A 22,130-nucleotide genomic window follows, 5' to 3' on the forward strand; every position below is an offset into this window, starting at 1 on the left:
ATGAGTCACATGGAGCCAGTTACATTCATTATTACATTACAGCGACCCAGCAATTTTCACCTCTCTTTCTTTCTTTACTCCCCTTCCACCCCTCCACATCACAATCCACAATCCTCCACATCATTAAAATTTTCTGTCATTCCTTTTTTTGTTGAATCTTTTCTCCTGTCTTTGTCCTCAGAGGATGCCAAATCTAATTTTCTGACAGTCTGCTACTGGTTTAATGGCAATTACATTTTCACAAAGCACCAACACACACACATACACACAGGTACACCACAGTTGCCAAACATTTTAATTTCTGAAAAAATTAAAGAACACCATTGATAATAAAAATTATTTCAAATACACACACAATACAAATACTGTATATTTAGTTGTGGTTGCTAAGGCACATATATTTAGTACTTCCTATATTACAATATTCATATTTAGGGTTAGGGGCTCTTTCATTATTTTGGCTAGTAAGTAACCACCCAGCAGCTCTCAGGAACATAGCAACCTCATAGTGCCATGCTAGAAAACACCACAGATGGAACACAACATAATGTTTTGCATGGACATGTTCCACTCAAATATAAAAATCTAGTTTCTGAATATTAGCCTTGATTTTCTTTCTAACCCCAGTACACACACTTGGATGAAATGTTAAATGTCTAATTAGCAGTTATTTCTCTTTCAGTGTGTTGGCAGAGAAACTCTACCTTTGCATATCCTGCAAACTAGCCAAAGTATGATACTGATACAATTGTGCCTATACACATACAAATTAATAGAAAAGCTTGTCCAAGCAATTTCAATTAAAAAAACTATATCTGTAAACAGCAGTCATCCGGACCCATGCAGAATGGAAAAGGGGACAATATTACCACAATAGTCATTTTAAAGAATAGATACTGTGGATGTTGTGAATACAGGTGCTGTGGTGATAAATGTCAATTTCCTTCATCACAGTTGCAGAGTTTTGTGGATTTTCTGAAATAGGGGTCCCTACAGTGTCCCTGGAAATGTATGATTTGTGTGCTCAGATTGTGCTCATGTGCATTTCGGATTATTCTGGTATCGTTCTTTTTTAAAGGGGTCAGACATATCGAGAGAAAAAAAGGTCTAAGAGGAGGTAAATACATTAAAGTTTTCCAGAAAAATATTTACATAAAAAGGAGAGGGAAAAATGAAAACCAGTAAAACCTTGTTGACTCGATTCAGATCAGATAATTCATGGTACTTTAAATTCTAGTCCATATGTTTACTGATATATGAACAAATATTACAGTTCAGTCAATTCACACAAATTATGGTTTTATGTCCTCTTGTAGACAATCATGAACCAAATTTGAAGATTTAACTACAAGTGTTATTTATTTAAAAAATGATATCTCTCTTTTTCTGCATTTCACCTCTGCTCTAGCTTTGTTTACCAAACTAGTTTATATTTTTAACTTGGCACTGTGTATTATGAATATTGCTGACAGTTAGAACAAATTGCTTATGATGTTCGTCATTTATAAGTCACTTTTGATAAAAGCGTCTACTAAAGGTAAATGATGATGATCCATTGATAGGTTGCATAATTTAAATTTGATTTGCTATTGTCAGGCATTTTAGCTGATTTGTGATTTAGCTCATTAATAATATATGTATATGTCAAAGAAAATGATTGCCAAATTTCAACTTTCTCAATCAAACAGTTCCCAAGTTATTTGTAAGTTAAGATCTAGCGTCCATGGTGGGTGGAATGGGCTAGAACAAGAACGTTTTAATGGTGTTTTTCTCTGCAGAAGTGGAAATCCATAAAACCATTTGATTAAGGGAACCATAAAGGATTAAGACTTTATTAAAGTGTATAGACTTTATATATACTTAGATGGTTCACTCATGTTAATTTTAATAGGGAGAATGTACAACGCGCAAAATCCCTGCTTTTAAATAAAAGAGCCAATTGGCAATCGGTAAAGTCACTGTGTCTCTGCAGCTGCCAGTAGAAGTTCTGGTCATCTATAGAAACAGTCAGCTTCCTGAAACACGCTTGGAATTGCACTTGCGCATTGGCTGGACCAACCTGAAATATACACTTTTTTCAATGCTATTTGAGCATAAGAAACCATATCTGTCCGCCTTTTTCCTGACTGCGTTTTAGATCAAGGGGGGCACTTCCGGTTTGAGGAAGTTCCACTCAAACAAATCATTTCAAATCATAAAGTTGCGCTACAAATAGTCCTTATCTGTCAGTTTAGCAAGAGCTAATTTCAGTCAATGAATTATTTTCCTCCTGTATTATTTTCTTTTGTCCTTTGTATTGCGCTGAAACAGTATGAGAAAAGGCAACATACAGTATACTATATCCCTTAAATAATTCAATGGAATACTAAGAATCTCCCCAAATCCTCACGTCTCTTTTCAGGTTTGTTTTCACATGGATGCTTTCAAATGCTTTTCACTTCTAATCCCTATTTGCAGCGTTTACTGGGATGTTTCTAGAACAGGTGGCTACACTTTAGTTTAATGAGTCCCTGTTACAGTGTAATTATACATTTAAGTACTGAGTAATAGTAATTGACTACATGTACTAGAGTTAGTGTAGGATTAGGGTTTGGTTTAGGGCTAGTTGCATGTAATTATGCCTAATTTATAGTTGTAGTATAAATACAATCATTTTTGTGAAATTTTGCCATTGATTTTGGCATTGATTCAACAAGGTGCTGAAATCATTCTTTAGAAATGTTGGCCCATATTGATAGGATAGCATCTTGCAGTTGATGGATATTTGTGGGATGCACATCCAGGACCATCTGAATGTCTCAACAGAAATCGAGACTCATCAGACCAGGCAACATTTTTCCAGTCTTCAACTGTCCAATTTTGGTGAGCTCGTGTAAATTGTAGCCTCTTTTTCCTATTTGTAGTGGAGATGAGTGGTACCCGGTGGGGTCTTCTGCTGTTGTAGCCCATCCGCCTCAAGGTTGTGCGTGTTGTGGCTTCACAAATGCTTTGCTGCATACCTCGGTTGTAACGAGTGGTTATTTCAGTCAAAGTTGCTCTTCTATCAGCTTGAATCAGTCGACCCATTCTCCTCTGACCTCTAGCATCAACAAGGCATTTTCGCCCACAGGACTGCCGCATACTGGATGTTTTTCCCTTTTCACACCATTCTTTGTAAACCCTAGAAATGGTTGTGCGTGAAAATCCCAGTAACTGAGCAGATTGTGAAATACTCAGACCGGCCCGTCTGGCACCAACAACCATGCCACGCTCAAAATTGCTTAAATCACCTTTCTTTCCCATTCTGACATTCAGTTTGGAGTTCAGGAGATTGTCTTGATCAGGACCACACCCCTAAATGCATTGAAGCAACTGCCATGTGATTGGTTGATTAGATAATTGCGTTAATGAGAAATTGAACAGGTGTTCCTAATAATCCTTTAGGTGAGTGTATATACAAAATATAGTGATATTTAACATGAGCATAATGTTGCTGCAGAAATAATCTAGCTTTGGGGGCTATTCATGGTCTGTTGTAGTAATTTGTTAATGTCTTTACACTTTTAACGTTCGGGGGTTGAAGGGTGAAAGGTGAGTAGAATAATGCCATCTCATTGTACAAAAATGCTCATTATTGTGTTCATAGAACACTTTTAACGTTCGGGGGTTGAAGGGTGAGTAGAATAATGCCATCTCATTGTACCCAGTTTTTAAAAATGCTCATTATTGTGTTCATGATCTCTACAGTTTAACTAAAGTTACTCCCATAAATCGTGCAAAGCCTCATGAGGCGTAGGAAAAAGGTGGATAGAAAAGTCGATGTCATATTTTATTGTTGATATTGCTGAAATATGTTATTCAAATATGATTTTGAGAGTTCAGTATTTCCCCATTTAAGTAAGTAGGAGTTGGTCTTGCATGACTGAAATAGCTGCTGAGGCACTGCATATATGGCCGCTGTGTGAACTGACTTGTCCTTGAAACTGACTTTTGTTGTGGTGCAATTCCTGAGATGAGTGAAAACATTTGCTTTATCTAGCATCACCTAAAATCAGAAGGATACGAGAGTAGCTGCAAGATATGGGATCATCCTATCAAGTTTGGAGGCTCTGAATTATGGTCTCTGAGGCAACACTATGTGAAACACAAAAAAGAGTGAAACTTCCAGAAGATTAAAACTCATAAAAAAAGGAAACAAAACAAAAGAAAGAAAGAGAAAAAAAATAGATCATTACATTTGGCATTTAACTAAAACCATATAAAGTGTGTGCGTGTGTGTCTTGACGAGCTAATAGGAGAAAACAGTACTAATGGGGGAGGAAGGATCTTTAAAAAAAATATTACATATACTCCCATCCGCTCCTTTAATTAGGGTCACATGCATAAAAAAGAGGCTCTCAACTCACTCTAATGGTGCTGGCTAATGATTCACTTAAGCACTCCTGCTCTCTTCCTTTCCTTCAGAATGTACTGTAATCGTGCACCACAGGGGACTCTGAAAGACCGCCATCATGGATTATTCCAATTTAACAACAAGAAAATGAGAAAGAAAGAAAGAAAGAAAGAAAGAAAGAAAGAAAGAAAGAAAGAAAGAAAGAAAGAAAGAAAGAAAGAAAGAAAGAAAGAAAGAAAGAAAGAAAGAAAAACATCTAGTTTCAGAGAATAATTAGAGTGGAATTACTGCTCTGTTTGTTGTATGGTTTCAAATACCATATAATACATGCTGTGTTTGCCAGAAAATGCTACTTGTAAGTGGCTCTTGAAGAGAGGGGAAAATTGACTTGATCTTCAATTGCATCATCGATACGGTAATCTCTCTCTAAGGCCTTCAATTGCATTCAAGATGGAAACGAGTACTGTTAAATAGATACATTATATCAAAGTTGCTCTCAAGCTTGCACAGACAGGTGAAAAAAGATGAATATGGTAGAGAGAGATATCGCAAAATTATGATGCAAACATGTACATGCATACTTTGGAAGCAATTGGAAAATAGGCGGTGTAATTTGCACGGTCATACAGATGGGCACCTCGGGGATCTAATCATGCATGTCTGAAACCTCTCAGCCTCCAGGAAGTAATTCTGCAATCATATGTGTGATGTTTGCGAGCACGGGCATGAGCCGTTATGTGTGCGTGTGAATCACTCAAGCTTCAACGGAACCAAATTCTACAACTGAATAACAACACTGCACTAAATAAAACTGTAGAATTGGCTTCTTTGGTAATGAAGGCACTTACATGAAAACCCAGTTAAAAGGAGCTGAATAAATGTGTTTGGAAATGAATAACATGAAATGTAATCTAAATGAAATGGAAATTCACCATCTATTTTCTACATGTGTGTTTTTGATCTAAATGTGTCTCTTTTTTTTATGTTTTATTTGAGCATGTGCTTTTTAATCAAAATCGAATAAATCAACCTTCCGGTGAAAATGACAGACTTCTCTCTGGTGATGTATGCTGGACTTCTCCAGTCATTTAGTCTGCTTAAAGGCAGGGTAGGTAGGATTTTTGTTAAAAAAAAAACATTCCAAATTTGTTTAAACTGTCTTTATATACCAATACATAATTAAAATGTAAGTACTCTGAAAAAGAGAGTATAAAAATCGAGTGTCTGTAGACCTCTCACGACTGTTGTAAACACAGCTAATTATTTCCATTCACTCCCACCCCCTTCCTTCTGGGCTCCTTCCAAAGCCACGCCCCCAAAACACATGAACGCGCGACGCCAAGCGCTCAGGCTCAGCTGGAAGACGCATTTATTTACCTGAGACGAGTGGAGAAGAAGGAGCGCGCAGTGCATGCAGTGACATCATGTCAGAATCACATGTAATAAAATACCTAACTTTATCACTATAAATATAAACAAATAAGATGGCTTTTAGTACTCACTATCAAGCTAGCATATCGATACTGGTAAAGTTTAAAATATATTTTGTTTGATTCGGTAACAAGCTATATTTATAAGGCAAAGCTAAAAACAGGTTGCATTGATGCACGTTTTTCCATTACCATCAGTAAAACTGTGATGAAGGTGAATTTCGTGTAAGATTCATAACGTATACGGTGTTTTGCATGTAAGAGTTTCCATGATGAAAACATTGTTGACTGATGAGGACTAACGTTACACTCCGGTGACAAGTACCGCATCGTCGGTTCGAGGACAGGTCCGGGGTCGAGGGCGAAGCAGAGGAGGTCGTTCAAGAGTGCGGGCAACCAGGGTCCGAGGAAGTAGTTTTTGCCTTGTTTGCCTTCGCTGCCTGCATATGCAGGTGCTTTAAAATTTTGATGCTCTTTCTCTGCCTTAATTTTACTCTTCATAGGTTCCGCGCCTCTCTTGCACTCCTCAAATCAAACGGGTGCGCGCATATGGGCAGATCTTGTAGCAACAGTGGTGGTAGCCATGGTTGCGAGAGTGAGTGACAGTCGCCCAAACCAATCAATTGTTTCGTCCCGAATGGAAATAATGAGCTGTGTTTATTGCAGATTAAAAGGTCTACAGTCACTCGATTTGTATACTCTCTTTTTCAGAGCACTTACATTTTAATTATGTATTGGTATATAAAGACAGTTTAAACAAATTTGAAAAAAAGTTTTTTATAAAAATCCTACCTACCCTACCTTTAAGTGCACGCACTGAGATGAGAGAGGTATGTATCAACTCGTCTTAGTTAAGGGAATAACATAGTTTAATATGAAAAAACGGTGGAGTATCCCTTTAAAGACTGTACAGCCAATGCCAATTAAAGCTGCACAGTTGCACAGCTTTTCCCAGCCACTCTATATTTTGAGTGTGGAGCACAGTTGTGCAACAGCTGAAAGAGACTATTGCCATACATTTGTAAAGCACTTTCACCCTGCACAGTTGCATAGGTTAATGGAAGAAATAGACAATACAACCATACACATGCTGCTGAGTGAGAAAACAAGCTGATGCATGGAAGATATATCGGTACATATGACAGACAGAACAAGATACTGTAGGACAAAAAAGCCCCCACATGTTTTAATTGTCTCCTCTCCACCAGTAAGCTGGTGTGTGGTGGGCGTTCTGGCGCAATATGGCTGCCGTCGCATCATCCAAGTGGATGCTGCACATTGGTGGTGGTTGAGGAGATTCCCCCATCTATGTAAAGCGCTTTGAGGTCTCAGAAAAAGCGCTATATAAATGTAACGAATTATTATTATTATTATTATTAATATCTATGTGTGCCTGGGCTACCTTGCTGACTGGCTTACCACTAGTGGCCAATGACTATGTGTGCCTGGGCTACCCTACCGACCAGCTTAGCTCTAGAAATGCGCAATATGTGTTGTCATTAACAATATATATATGTTGGAAGCTAATAGAGATAAAGCCCCAGCAACCACCTGAGCAAGTATCATATAATAATTGAAAGTATCATAACATAACCTTACACTCTTATTGATAAGGGAAGCTGTTGAGGCGATAAAGAAAGATAAGGGTGTGCTCTGGCACAGAGTGTACCTTTAACCTTTTCTTGTATACATAGCTTAGTATAGTACATTATTAGTAATTAGTAATTAGTACAGTATATTCACAGCAATTACATACAATAGACCGACTGCTGCAGCATTAACACAATTGCGTAAACGCTGTAGCTTATATGCTTAGTGAATCACTCCACAAGACTGTACATAGCGCTTAGATAAACTGTTAGGATTGCTAATTTAGGAATTAATAAGCAAACCATGTGATATACACAAAGATACAGAGTAAAAGAGTTTGCACTTATCTTGGATGTGGATTTTTAGATGCTTTCTGAAGCGCGCTGCAGACTGCTAAGAGCAAACTACCGGTATTTGTTAGATGTTGAGCCGCAGATCATTGGCGGCTGATGCAACAGCAACCAATCAGCTGCGATATGTAGATGATGATGTGTTCGCTACCAAATGAGTTAAGGACCTATTAGCCTGTGCCATCTATAGTTTCATGCCAGAACTAGGTAAGCATTCAAATAAATGGTCAGAATGAGTCAAATAATATTCACTGGGGCAGTGTTTGTCTAATTTGAATCTCTCTATTTCCTGAGCTTCTGCTGTCAAGCTTATTGTTAGTACGGACAATGCAACTGCAATGAAAAAATGTACTTGCGTGCTTATGCTTTACTTACAGTAGGTGTTGCCACCCCTAATTCTGCTCTTGCTCCCCCTTTTGCCACCCACATGTATAACATTTTGGACACACCCCTGCTATTTGCTGAAGCTAGTTGAACCAGATTAAACAGCCTTGACCATGGAAAGTGCAGTGACAATGTAAACTGGAAGACATGATTGTGACATATACAATAATAATTAAGCTTTTATGTCCACACAGCATCACCCAATATAAAATTAACTTACCCCGTTGAAATAAGTTTAGTTTAAATAACCTTTAACTTATGAGAAAAAAAATCAATAATTAAGATACTGGAGTTTAAAAAAGTCTGAGAGAATTAAATATAGCCCTGCACAAATTCAGTGTTAACTTTTGTTGCTCATAGGTCCACCCCTAACACCACCCCTGAACATAACCATACATTCATACAAAATCGCCATCAATTCACCAAAAAATTGTTACAAATTGCCATGAGATTATATATTGGTAACTCAAATTCAATACTTCCTTGTCAACTGTGAAGTTTTAAGTAACAAAAAAAAAAAAAAAAAAAAAAAAAATTATAATAATAAAACTGTAAAACTGAATGTGCGATTCATTAATATCTATTGATATTGATTTCTATAATTAATTTATTTAGTGTTTTTATTCCACTTTAAAGGCCATATTTAGACCCTTCAATCATTCAGGGAGGAACATGTGGGCCAGATGGACTGGATTTTTCCATGGCCAATTTTGATTAAACTGTACGTTAAAAGCATACAGTTATACATTACATTGCACTGAAAGTTGCATCTCCAAGTTCCTGAATGAAATATTTAAAATGTAAATATTTGGAATTGAAAAAAAATTGTTTAACACTGAACACTAATTAGATCACCCTCGTCTAACAACTACACATTGAATGTATAAAGACCTACATTGGTCAAGCACTGTATATATGTGTCAGGTTTCAGGAAAGGATGAGGATGACTCAGGTGCAGATCAATGATCTTTTTATTTAAATTTAAAATGAAACAAAAACAAACAAAAACTATCCCATAAGAGCAAACTCTGGATCCAAAACACACCAGCATGCAGCCATATGTGCATTTCTTCAAGTACCAACCAAGAATAACCATTATCCACTGTAGCCAAGATCTCAGCACAGACATGACGTTAAGAAAAAGGTGATGCTTGATACCACTTCTGAATGTGCTCATTTAGATGAAGCCCTGAACATGTGGTTACTTTTTAGTACATGGATGTTCACACTGCTGTTTTGAGGCCCTTCAGAGCCACAACTTTTGAACATTTACATTCAGAGCTTTTGCAGTTGTTAAAAAAGCAAAAAAGGCTAAATATCAGGTTATTTCAACAGTAATATTCAAATAGTTTTGTCAACAGCAACAAAAGAACACAAAAAGCACTGTTCACTGTTTTATCTAGTTTATCTACCTAGATTATCATTATGTAAATGAGACTCAACCAAAGCGTACTTTATTTCACTAAACGTGACTGTTGGAGTTCTTGAATAAATTGGATCGAGAGAGAGCAAGAGAAAGTCGAGGTGTGAGCATATGAGTAAGCCTGAGGACGAGCGTGTGCGCATCTCTTCGGACGAGTGTGCTCTTCTCATGCTCTGTCTCCACGGAAACCAGACAATCCAACATGGCAGCCTGCCAAAGCACGCCTCCCTGCGTCTCTCCGTCTTTCTCCCATTAAACACACCATCCCTCTGTTTCTAAACTAGGTCACTACACCTCCGCTACTCCCTCCATCCCTCCTCTCCCACCCCAGCCTTCCTTTATCTCTCACTCCATGCGAGCATCTCTATTACCATAACCTCCTCTTCTCTCCCTCTTTTCTCTTGTTCCTCCTCTGTCTCTTCCATTCTATACAGTCAAAGTTTAAGTACTTTACAGGCTTGACAAGTTGAACCAATGCTACAAATGCCCCCAAGCAGTTAAAAATACATGACAGAGTGAGAGAGGAAGAGAGGGATGAAGTCAAGGGTCTCTCTCTTCTTTTTAGACATTCATTACATCTCTCTACTACTGATAGCTTGCTCTTGCCCTCCTGCTCCAATTTCAACTTCAACCTTTTCTCCCCCGCCTCTTCAGGTACATTTTTTATCCTCCTAAATCCTTCGTATTATCCTTTTCACCTCATCTTTGCCATCCTTTTACTTTCCCTTCTCTCTCTCTCTCTCCTCTTTCACCGCCCTACCTACTTTCAAAAGACTTTATTAAGGGACATCCACACAGGCAGGGATTTGAAGTGACAAAGCAACCGGAAGTCTTTCATTGTCCATGAGAGTTGGCAATTTCCAGCAAAATGAGTGACAGCGACTGTGATGTGGGTGTGTCCAATGATGAGACGGTTGAGAAATAGTCACTTTATGAAGAAAAAGTAATGATGCAAAGTGGCCCCTACCAATGGGAGTAAAGACAATGTAGCTCCTGTGAGTAAAGTGTAAGGAAAAATGATTGACTAACATCAATATCAAAGATGGCATTGTAAAAAACACTGTAAAGTCTTAGCACATTTAAAACGACAAAAGTCCAAGTTGATGCATGTATACAGCTGTCAGATATTTATTACCAGACAGCAGCTTTTATATCTGAATGAGAGATGAGCATTTGAATCACGTGCAGACCACAAAACTGACTGAAGCAGGTCCAGCGGAAGACAGTGATCTAAACAAAGATACCAAAACCACATACAGTATAAAAACCTGCAATACATACTAGACATGTATAATGTGTATCACTGTATAATGTGACCGACAACTAGTTGCAGTGCAGCAGTGCAAATTATGAAAAGACAATGCAGAAAAGCAGAGCGCATGTGGCGGAAGACAAAACTTGTAGTCCATTATAACATCTACAAAGACAGCCTGCATGCTTTCAATATGGAACTAGGCAAAGCTAGACAGACTTTCTTCTCAAATATTATAAACAGCAATTTAAACAACACAAACACACTCTTTTTGCTACTGTAGATAGACTGACAAACCCCCCAAGCCAGATTCCCAGTGAAATGCTCTCAGACAACAAGTGCAGTGAGTTTGCTTCTTTCTTCTCTGAGAAAATCAATAATATCAGAAAGGTGATCAGCACATCCTTGAGTTGCGCTGGGGTAAGACAGATCAGACCACCTGAGAAAGTAGTTACTATGTCTGATTTCAAAGAAATTGATGGCAAAATTTTGGAAGAAACCGTACAGCACCTTAAAACATCAACATGCGCCCTTGACACACTTCCCACATCTTTTTTCAAAAGTGTGTTAAACAGTTTAGAAGCAGATCTTATAGAAGTGGTAAATGCCTCACTTCTCTCTGGGAGTTTTCCAAACTCCCTGAAAACTGTAGTTGTCAAGCCCCTCCTGAAAAAGAGCAATCTGGATAAGACCATATTAAGCAACTATAGACCGATCTCAAATCTTCCTTTCATAGGCAAGATCATTGAAAAAGTTGTCTTCAACCAGCTGAACAAATTCTTAAGCTCGAATGGATACTTTGACAATTTTCAATCTGGTTTCCGACCGGTTGACTTTTGAGAAAGAACCAAATTGCTTACCACAGCTATGCCGACGACACACAGATCTACTTAGCCCTTTCGCCTAACGATTACAGCCCCATTGACTCCCTGTGCCAATGCATTGATGAAGTCAACAGTTGGATGTGTCAAAACTTTCTTCAATTAAACAAAGACAAAACTGAAGTCATTGCGTTTGGAAACAAAGATGAAGTTCTCAAGGTGAACGCATACCTTCACTCTAGGGGTCAAACAACTAAAAATCAAGTCAGGAATCTTGGTGTGACACTAGAGTCAGACCTTAGTTTCAGTAGTCATGTCAAAGCAATAACTAAATCAGCATACTATCATCTGAAAAATATTGCAAGAATTAGATGCTTTGTTTCCAGACAAGATTTAGAGAAACTTGTGCATGCTTTCATCACCAGCAGGGTGGATTATTGTAATGGACTCCTCACTGGCCTTCCCAAAAAGACCATAAGACAGTTGCAGCTCATACAGAACGCTGCCGCCAGGATTCTGAGCAGAACCAGAAAATATGAACATATCACACCAGTCCTCAGGTCTTTACACTGGCTCCCAGTTAGATTTAGGATTGATTTTAAAGTATTATTACTGGTATATAAATCATTCAATGGCCTAGGACCTCAATACATTGCAGATCTGCTCACTGAATATAAACCCAACAGATCACTCAGATCATTAGGATCATATCAGCTAGAAATACCAAGGGTTCACTCTAAGCATGGCGAGTCCGCTTTTAGCTATTATGCCAGCCACAGCTGGAACCAGCTTCCAGAAGAGATCAGATGTGCTCCTACAGTGGTCACATTCAAATCCAGACTCAAAACACATCTGTTTAGCTATGCATTTACTGAATGAGCACTGTGCCGCTGTTCGTCCGACTGTTTGTACTGTACTGTATTTTATTTTATTTTATTTTTCTAAACTGTTTTAATTATTCTTATTTCTTTTAATTATTTTAATTTAATTGATCATTTTCATTGGAAAGTTTGTAAGTACATCAGGAGTTTATTTAAATAACACTTGCCTGACGGCTCATGCTACTGCTACCCCGGACGTCACTTCACTGAGTTGAGAAAAGCACGTAAATGTCCTGGCAGAAAGGAATGCATAAGGATGTCGTGTAACGACGCCCAGTTCCAGGAATACACTAATATTTTGCTGGTAGTACCAGTTTATAACAATTATTAGTTAACACCAAGTTGTCAACACTTCGGAAAAAATTATAATTCATCGTTACACTACATCCTAATGCTTCGCTTTCTGCCAGGACTTTTACGTGCTTTTCTCAACTCAGTGAAGTGATGTCCGGGTTAGCAGTAGCATGAGCCGTCAGGCAAGTGTAATTTAAATAAACTCCTGATGTATTTACAAACTTTCCAATGACTCGTTTTATGAGTACAGAACCTATTTGAACTACTGTAGAAGTTTGGTACCATTCTGGGCATTATTAGTGGGGTAATTGACGAGATACAAATTTGGAGCCATTAGCGCCTGCACTAAGCCATTTGGCTGATATCTCGAAATAAGCTCTAACTTTAAAAATGTTCAACCAAGGGAAAAAAGCCTTCTGGGGGGGTGTTTGGCTCGATGTCATGGTGCAAAGGACCCTAGGTTGATTTTACTCCAAACCATCCCTTTAAAATTGAAGACTTTACAGTGTAGGGATGAGTTGTAGATAAAAAAAATATTCCCTCCCCCCCTATTATAAACAACGACGAGTGAAAAGCTGTAATGTTTGGCATTCTGCTCCAGTTTCTATACACTTTCCCTAGAATGTTCATTTTATCTATGATCAGGTTTTCAAAAGCTATGGTCACACAGCCACCAATATTACAGTGCACATCTGTGCAATAACAGTGATTAAAAAAAACCTGTATGTAGTTACACAAGCCTCTCTTTTTCTCTCTTGTCCTCCGATATCCCCTACATTTCCCAAGCCACCAAACACAGTTAATCACCCCATGTATAGAAGATTAAGCTGTAACTCACACTAGGCCCTTTGGCCTATAACTACACTCAAGTGCTCTACTGTGTACAGTGTAAAGGCATACTTAATTACGTGAGTCTGTGTTGGTGTTTTTCTAATACGAGTGTCCTGACTATAATAAATTGGACTCTGCATTTTAACACAGCAGGCAAATCAGTGGCATTCATGGCCACCGCTTTTGATTCCATTGAATAATTAACGTGCCTTTGTCAGCTGGGGCTTTTTTAACGAGGAGAGAAACCTTTGATCCAACCTCGTGGACTGATCACTCGTTGTGCGAGACGTGCCACATACCCTGCGTGACCTCATCATTGCTTCTCATCATTGCATCCTATCTGTCTTTTCTGTCTTGTTTCCTCATTCACTTCCTTCATCACTCATGTATGTCCTGCTCCTTTTTCTCCAATTATGTTTAACACCACAACTCACCTACATTTTTTCCATAAGGCCTTTTTATAATGACTCGTGGCAGGGCTTCAACATAATGCTCAATAGCCGCGTTTCCACTGTCGGCCCAGTGCGAGCCAGGGCTTTAAACGGGCCGTGCCGGGCTAATAGCACCGGGCCTGTGTTTCCACTGTCGGGCCAGAAGCTCCACAGCGCTTCACTAAAACACGCCCGTAACACGCCTCTCAGGAACAACGTCACACCCATCGACCCATCATTTCACCAACAAATGGAAGTTTTATCAGAAAACTAATCAGAAATCACTGGAAACAGCGTTGAAAACAAACATGATAAAAGCGACCATTTGCTGGCATTTTTGTTGTTTACTTGAATATTTAAAACCCAAGCATCGATGTTTTACCACACAGGTTTACAATAAAAAGTGATACATTGATCATAATGAATTAATTTATGTAAAAATTGCACATTAGTCACACAGAAATAAATTACCGTCTATTTCACAAAAGAAAGAGGACACACTAAAGGCCTACTTCTTCAGTCGCGTCTGTTTCTGTTTATTTGGTAGTTACAGGATATATTTAACTGTTACATCACATTTAGAAAGAATGATAATTTCTACAAATATATGCCACCAAAAATACGACCTGAGGAGTTTTAGCACTCTCTCGACTCCCATACAGATATTTTCAGTCAGAGAAACAGAGGAAGCTCCCGAAAAAAAAGTTGCTTTATTTTATGATAGACCGGTATAAAGAGACGAGACGTAGGCTACTGATAGATGAAATAAAAACATGATTGTGATAGCCTTTATGATTGGTCTGATTTCTTCAAGCGTTCACTATGTTTTTTTTTACTATGCGTATCTTCAAGCGTTTACTATGTTTACTATGGTAATGGTTAGCGCGCATAGTCTTTTGCATCACAAACAGAAGGCATTCAAACATGAACGTGAGTTAAATTATTTTAAAAGTCTTTAATGCTGACAGAATCATCCGCCGCTGCCGTCTCCCGACTCAGGTAAACTCCGCCTCTGTTCGTAACCACTCCTCTAGCCCGAGCTGGCCCGCTTTGGGCCAAGTTATTCGACGGGCCAGAAATCCTGGCCGTTGGCCCCAAGTAAGCCCCGATCAAGCCCCGGAAGTGACAGTGGAAACGCGACTGGCCCTGGCACGCACTAGCACGGTCTGGCCCTGGCCCAACAGTGGAAACGCGGCTAATGTGAGCGCAGATTGGACCAACACATGAAAAACATCACATATAGTGTCATCAAAGAACCGTTACAAATTAGGAAGTGCATATGGCACAGTAAAAACTTACAAACATGTTTTTGAGTACATTATCATGGGGCTAGCAACACCAAGATCATGGGCTTGTTTCCCCAACTCATAAACTGTATACCTCCAATGCAATGCATTGTAAGTCACTTTGTAAAAAAGTGTCAGCCACATGAATAAATATAAACTATATATACACTGCCATTCAAAAGTCTGTGGTGACTAAGATTTTTGGGGTCAGTAAGAAAATGTGCTTTATTGTTTTGCAATTGTTATTAAAATATCAGGACAGTTGTACCATTGCGGCAGTTAAGAGATCCATCCATATTATATATACATTCAGGGTCGCTAAAAACCTAAATATGTAATAATGATTGGCGAAACATTCATGAATTTAAAGGTTCAGTTTGCAGATTTTGTTGCTGCTTTTTGTCGCATACCATATACTTTTCATTCATTCAGGATTTTGATGCCTGGTCTAAAGGGAAAAGAGTGACTGTGTATGTTTTTATAAAACATTACTGCAGCAGGTACAAATTGCGGTAATTTCCAGGTGAAATGATCACTAGTTGTGACATAGTGAGACAAAGGGTTAATAACAACTAATAAAGTCTGTTTCTTACACAAAGCTATTGTAAGACTTCAAAAGACGTGCAAAACAGAGCACGAGTTACACTGAAAGGAGCAGCCTGAGGGTGAGTACATAATGAAACATTTTTAATATTGTGTAACTATTATAAAAGTATTTTGTTGTATACCTACTGCGGTTTGCCTGTAGCTCTACTGGTGGAGTCCCAGGAAAAGCACAAACTGACAGTTCTGTGGTAAAATGTTATACTGTGGTTTAATGTGGTTGTGGTGGTAAAATTAAAAAAATGCATTCCTGCTGTTTGTATAGGCTGATTTAAAAATATAGAACATTATTTACAATTATGTTCTGCTTTTTAACCTTACTAAATATATCATCTATATAAAAAAACAAAACAAAAAACATTCATGATTTTTCAGTTTTCAAGACTTAACTCTCCCTCTCTCCCCCTCTCTCCTTCACTGTCAATTTTCTGTCTCCCCTCAGAGTATGATGAAACTTTAAAGCTGACTGAATGACTAACTTTCTGTGTTGTTGTTCCAAGATTTCTTTCTTTCATTTCAGAAGGTTTTACTCTGGGCATTTGGCTTGTCTCTTCTCCTCATCTGCTGTCTGTAATTGTTTTTGTCTTTGCAACCACTTGTACGAGTGACAATTCTTTCACTGAGATTTACAATTCTCTTTTTCATCATCCTTTACCCTCACACTCTCATTGTTCATCCCTTATCGTCTCTGATCATTCTCCCTTCACTTACTTTCTAACTTGTTTTTTTTTTTTTTTTTTTTTTTCTTGGTAAAAAAGACATGAATGATGTAGAGACATCAGAGACAGAATGCACTACAACTTGTCTATCTGTCCTCTCTTATGTCTACTCTCACTCAAGACTCCAATGAGAAGTAAAAGGGGTTTTGCAGCCTGATCCCATTAGAGAACTGGTTGAGTACTAAATGTTCATCCTGTCCTCCTTTAGAAAAGCAACTGTGTACTGGAGCTGTAGAGGAATGTTCCATATAAGTTGAGCACAATTGACAGAATCTGTAGGCAGGTTTACATCCAGGGAAACAAAAGGTATCTCTTCATGTTGTGCGAGAATAAAGACAGAATCAATTAAGTTAACTTAAAGGTGCAATGCGCAACATTTCATGTTAAAAATACCCATTTTTCTAACCCATACATGCTTAAACAATTGCCTGATGGGCTGAATGAGCCCTTCTCTGATCACTGCGATTGCCTCTATAATCCTGTACAGTAAAATAAATAAGAGGGATTCGGGACGGAATGAGCGTGCACACCTCTGGTTGCAGTTTCGCTTGTCGCCAGAGGGGGCATAGTTCTGCAAAAACTCAGAGACTTGCGCATTGCACCTTTAAGGAACACAATTAAAGCCTACATTTAAATATGTTAAACACTGTACACAATTAAAATGTTTAGGTTACAGCTGCATCGGTCTCTGAAAAAAACTGATGTTACTGAACTCTGAAACCAGAACAAATACCATTTTTGCTTTGAATGAATTAAGTAAATCCCTGCATTCTCGACCACATCAAACCACTAACTGCATGTTAATGGCTAGCCATAAATAAAAAATTGGTGCTATATTCAAAGACTGAACATTTCACTGTTAAAAAAAAGGGAAGCAGTAATCTGGCAAATTTTAATTGTCTCATGACTTTCTCCATTTTACGAATATTTGGGATGCAAAGATACAATGAAATTTAAAAAAATATGTTTATTTTATGTTTACTTTGGAACATTGGAAGTTTAGGGATTCAACAACAACAGTTAGAGTCACAAATGGGGGGAATATTTGGCCATTTATGATCATCAACTATTGTGACAACAGCCCTGGTACTACCAATAAATAATATTGGGTCAATAAAATGAAATGAAATTAATTGAAATGAAACTAAATAAAATAAAAATTTGGTGTGGTGTGCAATGGTGGAGTTGGGGGTTACCATATGACACTTTCAACCTGAAACCAAACTTGTTCATTCATACGAGGTCAATTCCTCGTAGAAAAAGTGCATTTAAGTCATTGTGTGCATTTGCATTTTAAATGTATTTTTTAATAAATTAATAGATCCGGGCAATAAAATGAGAATTTTTGAAACCCTGAAATTCCCTTGGTATTGAATCCATGACCTTACTGTTGCTTGTGCCATGTTCAACTGTTTGAGCTACAGGGGCATTTAAAGCGAGACAGACAAATAGACAGAGTCTATGATCAATCACGTGTGGAAGATTGGAGTGCATTAAAAGCCAGACAATAAATCTGCACAGTACTTAGCAAGAACCACATATAATTAAATGAAAACAGGCAGCCTAGGCTAATTGGAAAAATTTGCCTCTACTTTAATTTTTGCAAAACACACATACAATTCACTACAGATTCAGAGGGGGTACGTAGAAGGATGTTACAGTAAATGCCCCAGAAGGAACGCCACTCTAAAAAGTTTGGCAACCACTGCAATAGAGCATTAACCTTTTAGTGCAACTCAGTGGACATTTCATTTCCGAACTGCCACAATGTGTCCAAACAACGTAATTAAACATTGCCAGATTCACGTTTATCTGTTTCAGTTAAAACTGTGCCTGCTTTTACCACCACTCTAAAAGTGTTGCAAAATGTGCAAGAAGCAACGTACACTCTAAAAAATGCGGGGTTGTTTCAACCCAACTTTGGGTCAAATATGGACAAACCCAGCCAATGGGTTACATTTTTAAATTAAATTTTTAACCCAACGTTCGGGTTTGTCCATATTTGACCTAAAATTGGGTTAAAACAACCCACAATTTGTTTGTGTATATCATCCTGAAGAAATGTCGTCACAGTATCTCCAATGAGCCTGGGTTGAAACAGGACATTAGAAAGAACTTTCTCTCCGTTCCATAGTCGAGAGTGACCTGATCAGTGACCCGCACACACACATGCCTGTTCAGTGGTGATTAACAATATTGTGCTGTGCTGTGCTGCTAAGTGTGATTAACCAGGCGCTATGGCAACACGCAATAAACAAACACCAAGTGGTGTATCAAGACTGGCATGTCATTTCTGAGCAAACACGATGATTAATAACAGAGAGCAGTTGGAGAGCAGTTTTTCATCTGTCAGCCTCTCTCTATGCATTCACAAAATGTCCTTAGAGCCACGTCTCCTATCTTTCAGTGGCTCTCGTTCTCATTCTCTGCCTTCTCTACCTGCATTGTCCATTTGTTGTCTTTATTCATACAGAAACCAGAAGCATACAGTAAATCCGGTCCGTGATGCTATCGCTCTCTGCATTCTCACCGTCCGCTTCATTCACTCTGATGAGATAAGAGAGAAGCAGATGTCCCAGCTGTCCGCAGTGTACTCTGAAAGGCTCTGCATGGAGACGTTCATACCCGTCACAGGCAGTTTTTTTTTTTTTTTGACCGTCACTTGTTTTTGCTCAGAGACAAGTGTCAAGTTGTTGCTAGGTTACTAGGCATGGGAGACTTGATGTGCACATGACAGACATACATATGGGAAGCACCTTGTCCTTGTCGAGAAAAAGTCCATTGAGCAGCTTCTCAAATGCATTACAAATTAGCTTTAATATCAAAAATGACCTTGAACCTAAGCAGAGTTTAGTCTGCCCACAGGACCCAGTCTGTTCACTGACCATTTGATGAAAATGGAGTGCACATTCTCAATTTGGCAAGCTCTAATCTGATTAGATAACACTTTACATTAAGGTTTAATTAGTTAACATTAGTTAATGCATTAGTATCATAAACTTTTACACTACAACACCCAAATCCGAACACTAATGGAGACTGACCCACAGAGATATACAGATATAGAGATATAGTTACTAAAGATTATTATAGAAGTATGTGATGATGAAATTGAACATCATGACAGGACTGGAGCATGACGCAGAGTCAAAGCCAGGATATTTGCTTCTGTAAACAGTAATACTTGCTGGCAATAAAGCTGTGATCTGTATTTCTCAGTGTATTTACAGTCATTTTAACATTGCATATAAAAGTTTTGTTTCTGTCATTTAAACATATGATGCCGCTAACCTGACATTCTTGTCATAAAAAAATAAATAACCTGCCAATATTTGCCAATAACCTGCCAAACTTAATTAGGTTAACTTAGTTAAAGGAACCGTATGTAAGAAATGTATTTCAATTAATCATAAAATGGCCCTGATATGTCACTGGGGGGGATACACCGCTCTACAGTAATTTGAAAGTGATTGCAGTACCAGTTTTGGCCACAATCTGACATACTATGTTCATACAATAGATTTGATCATACAATCTATGTTCCTATGCTTTTTAGCTATCATGCCAGTGAACAATGCTTTAAAAAATATATATATATTACATAATTAATTAATCTAGGGTAATATTAGTTTAAAATAAATGACTGTTCATTGTTAATTCATGATTAATAAATGTTAATTTATACAACTTTAAAAATGTAAAATGTTTTAGTGTATGTAGAAATAAACAGTAACACAGATTAGTCAAAATCTGTATTTTTTCAGCATTTAAAAATTGTTGTTCATTCATGCTAGTTAGAGCATTAACTGATTTAAGCATTTAAGTTAACTAATTAGGTTTGGAAAGTTAGTGGCATCAAATCTTTATTTAAAGTTTAAAGTTACTACTACTACTACTACTACTACTACTATTATAGTTTATTTTACAGAACAACAGTAAAATTACAATACTGATATTTATGGCTGTCTTAATATCCCTTAATATCCAAACGTTAAAATAGAGCTTTTATTTTGGCGGAAAACCCTTAAAGCACTTAAAGTTTCTTATTTGTTGAAAATAGTTTTTTGTTGATTATATTCTTTTGCACACGAGGAGCTCATCATCCAGTGTCGTGCTTCACTCTGAAACATGCAGCACATCAGACTATATAATTATATAATAAAATCGTAGCCTTTGTGATTTGATAATTGCACAAATTGGCGATTAACACAATTTCATATGTTTGCCAACAGAATGGTTTTAAAAGAAATCCCTGCATAAAGTAAATGTACTTTTTTTCAGTTTCTTTAGTAAAAATAAGCCCATTTTGCGATTCATGTCCGTCATACTTCCACTCCACAAAAAAAGGATTACGAATTCTCACTTTCACAGTGCATCATACACAAGCAGCAGCATAATGATATGAGATTGCAAGTGCTCATAACTCTCTTTTTTCCTTTTCTTGCCCCTGGCACCACCCATGTGACTGCCTCAGTCTGAAAAGGGTCTCCATCTCCTAACAATGAATGCAGGGACTACCCATCTGTTGGTGCTGATAACCATGGTCTCCCCTCCCTCCCTCACCTCTCTCTCTCTGTGTCCTGTTTAGGATGCTGCCACTTCAGCTGTACTCTGACACTAAAAGGGCAAGAGCTTGGTGCCAAGCTTCTGGAAAAATGGCAATTAGCGAGCCAAGAGAAGAAAAACAAAGAACAAATCATTTTCAACGGGTTTGCGCCATTTTAAAAGGTAACATTTACACAAATGTTTAGAATTTAGTATAATTATACACATACATGTAAATTAAAGAGAGGCACAGAAGGAATGAGTGTGTCTTAGAGTTGATCTTTGTGAGTTTTAATGGAATAGTATCTTGAGGTTTCCTATTGTCAATGTGATTTTTGTTGACCTGATTGTCCTGACCTGTGTCTTATTTTCCAATTAGACCATGTAAGTATGTATGGGATGGATGGATGGATGGATGGATGGATGTGTAAAGGTTTTTTATAATATTAAATGTTCTATGAGTCCTTAACTATGTCTGAAAGCTGAAACATGCCCTTCACAGGCAGTGAAAAGTGGTGAGCAATCTGAAAACATACATCTTTCACTGCCTATGATGTCACAATCTTGTGCACTTGGTTTGACAGTCGTTTGGCAGTTTGGCAAATAAATAAATAAATTCATAAATAATCCATGTGCATTGTACTCACTAAATATTTGGTTCATCATCACTAAAGCTCAACTGATTTTTTTCTAGATCATTAGAAACTACATTATGGTGCCTTGGAAGACATGTCTGAAACCTGTTTCCTTGGGTTTGTACACACAAAACGTTTCGGATATCATTGGCTGTTCAGAAAGGGATACTGCATAACTCTAAGTAGACACTGTATACTGTATACCACAGTGTACAAAATTAATCATGAGTCTTGCAATTTCCATAAAAAAAAAAAAAGAGGTGATAATGAAAAATATTGTAGG

At 37.8% G+C, this 22,130-nt stretch overlaps 1 protein-coding gene across 1 annotated transcript in view; it reads right to left on the reverse strand.

The window, feature by feature from the left end:
- pcxb (pyruvate carboxylase b) overlaps window positions 1–22,130 on the reverse strand; it is a 253,081-nt gene that overhangs the window by 147,387 nt on the left and 83,564 nt on the right. The gene's annotated exons all lie outside the window — the stretch shown is intronic.

The sequence above is a fragment of the Leuciscus leuciscus genome (genome assembly GCF_965113295.1).
Source record: "Leuciscus leuciscus genome assembly, chromosome: 2".
NCBI lineage: Eukaryota > Metazoa > Chordata > Actinopteri > Cypriniformes > Leuciscidae > Leuciscus > Leuciscus leuciscus.